The sequence below is a fragment of the Amia ocellicauda genome, chromosome 8 (genome assembly GCF_036373705.1).
Source record: "Amia ocellicauda isolate fAmiCal2 chromosome 8, fAmiCal2.hap1, whole genome shotgun sequence".
In the NCBI taxonomy this organism is placed as follows: Eukaryota; Metazoa; Chordata; class Actinopteri; order Amiiformes; family Amiidae; genus Amia; species Amia ocellicauda.
In genome coordinates this window covers 25,524,919-25,530,918 of record NC_089857.1, presented here as the reverse complement: position 1 = coordinate 25,530,918, position 6,000 = coordinate 25,524,919, and positions in this window count along the sequence as shown.

The window sequence follows — 6,000 nt, the reverse complement described above, 5'->3', positions numbered from 1 at the left end:
AAATATGTAAGACTAAATTGCAATGCGTTGGAAATATTTCTTGTGAAAACTAAGTAATCCTGGGTAAGTCGTATGCTAATAAATAAATAAATACATACATACACTGTCACTAATATGGTCCCCTTCATGTGCTCTAAAACACAACTTTAAATGCATTTAAACTTATTATTTCTGTAAATATATTTGTATGGAAACATGGGAGGCGCCGTGATTGGAGGAGCCAGTCATGGGGCCACAGGGCAGAAATAGGGGTGCCCAGTTCCCGCGCGGAGGAGTTGGGAGTAGTGTTGGAGTTGTGTGAGAGTTCAGCATGCTGAGTGTCAGAGAGTAGCTGATCGACGAGTGTCGCTCCAGCCTGAAGAGTGCACTGTTCAAATAAAGTTCCTGTCCGTGTTTAACCCTGCGTCCTCTCCGTTATTCCTGCCGTTGGTGGTGAACTCCCATAAAGATGGCAAACAAAAAGTCCGTATCGTTACAATACAAATCAATTCTTACAATTCTTAGGTAATACAACCTTCTTCTTCTCCTTAAGTCCTGTAGGAAACATGTCAAGTGAGCAAGACCACAGGTGTGCCACCAGGATGAGCCCTCTCCTCTCCCTTTGTTGTATGTTAACACTTATGACAATAATCAGGACAGCTGATGAGAATGCCATGGAGGGAAATACTCAGAAGTTAAAGAAAACACTTTTAAGTGTGTGATTACTGTAGAAAAGGGGGTACCATAGGAATAGTTTTAGATTTAGGTTTCAAGGATTTTTTTTTTTTCTCTTTAGGTTTAGCCTAGTGGTGTTATTCTACAGTTATACTCATCCAGTCATAGTAAAGACAATTTTAGCAGGATGTTTTAGATATTTAAAGAAAGACCTCTTTTAGTGACTAAGGTGCAGACTTTGTGCCTGGTGCCTTCACCTATGGAATTCTTGTGTATACAGTTAGGTCCATAAATATTTGGACAGTGACACAATTGTCATCAATTTGGCTCTGTACGCCACCACAATGGATTTGAAAGGAAACAATCAAGATGAGCTTTAAGTGTAGACTTTCATCTTTAATTTGAGGGTAGTTACACCCAAATTGGGTGAACGGTGTAGGAATTACACCAATTTTTGTATGTGGTCCACCCCATTTTAGGGGCTCAAAAGAATTTGGACAAACTAACATAATCATGAATTAAATTGTGAGTTTCACTACTTGGCTGCAAATCCTTTGCAGTCATTGATTGCCTGAAGTCTGGAACCCATAGACATCACCAGATGCTGGGTTTTGTCCCTGGTGTTGCTCTGCCAGGCCTGTACTGCAGCTGTCTTTAGTTCCTGCTTATTAATTCAGTGACCCCTACGAATCATGTGTCCCTGGCTGGTTTGCACATGATTCATACATAACATTTTCTCAGCAGACACCCTTACCCATGGCGACTTACACAAAATATACATATTTTACACTAAGAGAAGATAAAATACACAATTACTAGTGTTCTGATGAATGCAACTTAACTAATGTATATAGGCTACATCTCCAACAGTCATGGCCTATAGTCATGGGTATTACATTACACCAATTCTATATCCAACTGATTTTTAAACAACAATAAAAGTAAAAATGCGATACACAAATGAATGAAAAATATCCACTCATACAAAATATATCCATAACTGTATGCACGGTGATGAATGCATGTTAACTTGCTTATTTTATTTAATACAGTAAAATTGTCTGAAATAGTGAATCGGTGTAAATCACTTCATGAATAAACCCTAGTGTTTCCACCTGTGGACGATTTCCTATTTACAACGGAAGGATAAATAGTGTTAAATATAAGATGTTTTATATAGGCTGTATTTTATGATTGTGATTATGATTTAAAATTTAGCATTTTAATTCCATGTAGCATAACGTCCTCGTAATGAAGGAATGAGGGGGAAACACGTATTTTTGTGTGTCAAATTAGTAGCATAGTCGTATAATTATATTTTCGCTTCTGCTTTTCTACATGCGATCTCGCGGTTTTGTGTGTGTGTTTTAGTTTTTTGACGAATTTGACAACTTTTGCTGTGTGTAGATGCTGAATGAGTTGAATTAGGATAGTTAAATAGGTTTTCAAAGCCAGTAGTAAAGCTTGCAAAAAAGGACGTAGTCCTCCATGGTGGTGATTATTATGCCGTGTTTTTCTCAACTTCTACTTCGTGCTTGGGAACGCCCACATCCAGTGACGTAGGCGTTCCGTTCCCAAACTGGTGGAAATGCAGGCTGGTTCGCAAAAAAAGCACCAGCTCCGGCACCATGTCGTAAAGTAAAAAGTAAATTCCTTTCCTTAAATTCAATTACCCTTAGAAACTTGTGTGCTTCTCAAGCCTTTTCAACTCTCAACCCCTCGTCATCCACTTTAACATATTTCTCTTTAAGAAATCCGTTTACAGACAGATCCAGACCTGCCATGATTCAGACTGTAGTCCCTGGTCTCAATGCATACAGTCTTTTTACAACCTTGATCTTTATTTGTTTTATTCACCTTTTACAAAACTGTCACACTCCGTGGTCTCTGGTCTTCTTGCCTACACAAACAATCACACTTTGTTCCACCACGCACGGTGGTCTCGGGAGGACCCTTTGCGGTCCCACTGGTCTTTTTCCATATTACTTTGGATCTTTGTGAATTTATCACTCAGAAAAATACATACAGTTTGGTTAGGGTTTTAGGACCTTAGGCTGCCCAGATATATTAAAGGCATTTGGACTGAACAGAATGTGTGCCCTGTACTGTGTCTTTGACAGTGTAAAAATAAAACTTGTTCTTACCTTACTACTCTGTGTACTCCATTATGAGTTCCCTGTCCTGCCTGATACTGGGGCTGAAGGTATCAGGGCTTGCTTATTTTTTTATTTCCCCTCAGATCTGTCAAGACTTCTCTTAATTTGCACAAAACTCTGTCCGTCCGGTTCACAATTATAATTTTTCCAATCCGATCCCTCTCCTTACACAAAAATTCCCCACTTGTACAGCCCCTAAATATGGGTGGTAAAGCAACCTACTCACCCGTCTGGGCCTGGGGTTTCTCATGTCGGGAGCATAATCCTGTTCGCGACGCCAGCTGAAGAACCCTTTTAGGGAAGAGATGGCAGATCAGGAGTTCAGGTACAAAAAGGAGTTTTTATTTTGGATACACAAGGAGCTTGGGGAGAAAACCAGAGATCAAAGCAGTCTCACTCTCCACAGTGTTCTCAAAGGCTGGCTCTCCAAGCTAACATAAATATACAATCACAGTGCTACACGAGAGGAGCATAGTGTCCAATCAGTGGGGGGCAGTGTCCCAGGCGAGCATGAGGGTTGGTCCAGCCTGGGTGCCCCACATCGGCTGTTCTGCCTGGAAATAATATTTAACAGAGCCTACCAGTCTCCTTTGGACCCAGACCTAGACAAGTACCTCACCTTGCAGCCTTAAAGCAGTGGTGGGTTACACAGGCAAACACAAGGCAGTTTCAAATGAGGCAATTGTACTGTAGAGCAGCTCCACTTCTATTGGGGTGCCGACTAAGGCAAACCCCGCCAAAACAGATTATATACCCCCACTAGTTTGTGAACAATTGAGTTGTGCTGTCTGAGAAGCAAACCTGCAATTGGATTGGTCTTACGCGATTGTTTTCACCTGTCTCCCTTTCTTTGTGGCAATATAAGCTGGGTCTTTTGTGAACATGGTGGCGGAGAAAACGACCAAAGCAGAAAGGCATTGTGCACTGTTCCAGCCGGGGGAAGAGAGGGAAACGGTCTTCCTTGGGAAGGGAAACAGGCTTTATTTCAGAGGTTCGTGTAAAACCTTTTCCCCTGATATTGCTTCCCCCTCTGCGGAGACAAAGAACAGGGATCTGTGATTGTTTATACAAACATTAAGCATTTGTCACTTTATCTTTCACCTACCTGTTGGCGTACCTTGAGTTGGACAATGTCTGAGAAATTAAAAAGGGACAACAATTAGTTTGTTAGTGCTGCTATACATGAACTGTTAAGTAGAAACATTAATCTGTCCAGGAGGCAGTGGAGATTGTCATCCTCAGATCCTAAACATTGAGAAGATCATTAGCCCTGCGCAGGGAGGGTGTGAGAGTTTCTTGACTCTAAACCAAGGTGGCGTAGTCTCATGTCATGGCTAATATACCCTATAGCTTGTGACAAAAGCATCAGTCTGATGCCATTCAAGGAGTGGCTACATTGTGAATATATTTTTGTCCTTGTAGGAGATGCAACTGATGCATGATTGGGGTTTTAATATGTAGTTTATAATATGAAGGATAGTATAAATGTCATGAGGTCACATATTTGAGGTACTCTGCTCTTGACAATCTAGCATGCATAGTCTCTGACATTTAAATAATTACGTATTTACGTATATAAACGGGGAGTGGCATAGTCATGGTTACTGGTGGTTGTGGCACTGGCAGCAAGAGGCAAAAGTCTTAACAGATAATTTGTAATGTTTCTGCATAGCCTGGTCAAGTTCAGAAAATAAATAAGTTTGTTCTTTCTAAAACCAGGTACACTTTTTCTTTTGTTGTGTTGTCATATGCTATGGGTGGCCAAAATAGCTGTGCACCTAAAATAGACTATGCCACCCCCGGTTTAACAAGGAAGGGAACTCGTGCCACCCACTACCCTCAGCACAGGCTCGGATCAGGACCCCAGGACCCCACAACAAGCTCAGGTAAAAGTTTATTTTCACAGGCTATACAAGATGCAGGGCATGAAGACTGCACTTATATTACACTGATCAGCCATAACATTATGACCACTGACAGGTGAAGTGAATAACACTGATAATCTCGTTATCATGGCACCTGTCAGTGGGTGGGATATATTAGGCAGCAAGTGAACATTTTGTCCTCAAATTTAATGTGTTAGAAGCAGGAAAAATGGGCAAGCGTAAGGATCTGAGCGACTTTGACAAGGGCAAAGTTGTGATGGCTAGACAACTGGGTCAGAGCATCTCCAAAACTGCAGCTCTTGTGGGGGTGTCCCCGGTCTGCAGTGGTCAGTACCTATCAAAAGTGGTCCAAGAAAGGTGTCAGAAAACACAGTGCATTGCAGTTTGTTGCGTATGGGGCTGCATAGTCGCAGACCAGTCGGGGTGCCCATGGTGACCCCTGTCCACTGCCGAAAGCGCCTACAATGGGCACGTGAGCATCAGAACTGGACCACAGAGCAATGGAGGAAGGTGGCCGTGTCTGATGAATCACGAGTTCAAGGTATTGACTTGGCCTCCAAATTCCCCAGAACTCAATCCAATCGAGCATCTGTGGGATGTGCTGGACAAACAAGTCCGATCCATGGAGGCCCCACCTCGCAACTTACAGGAATTAAAGGATCTGCTGCTAACGTCTTGGTGCCAAATACCACAGCACACCTTCAGAGGTCTAGTGGAGTCCATGCCTCGACGGGTCAGGGCTGTTTTGGCGGCAAAAGGGAGACCTACACAATATTAGGCAGGTGGTCATAATGTTATGGCTGATCGGTGTATATAGCAATTCTAAAACCTAAACTAAAATTGCCAGTATTAAAATACTGGGTGATAAAATTAGCTAAAACCCTATCCTAATCAACAAAAATACATACAATGAAAGAAAAGCAAATGTTAGTAAAAACATAAAAATCTCTTTATATTGCACTTCCCTTTATGTGAACAATAGCGCAACTAACTGGCTCTTCTTTCCACTTTAGGTGTACTTTATAATTGGTTACATCCCATTGCTCTATGTGTGAAAATGTGAGAAAATGGGGACTACTTCATTCAATGTTCTCAAAGGATTGAAGACGTTAAATTGACAATTCTATGGTAACTTACATTGCAGATTATTACACAAAACTGAAATGGATTAGCTTTTGGTTACAAAATAAGAGTGAGGTAAACAATGGGCCAGTGGTATTACACCAGGTTTCATTACACACCAAACATTCAAGAACATTTGTTTAGATGATCCTTTTCATAAAAGTTCAACCTGATCTCTATTA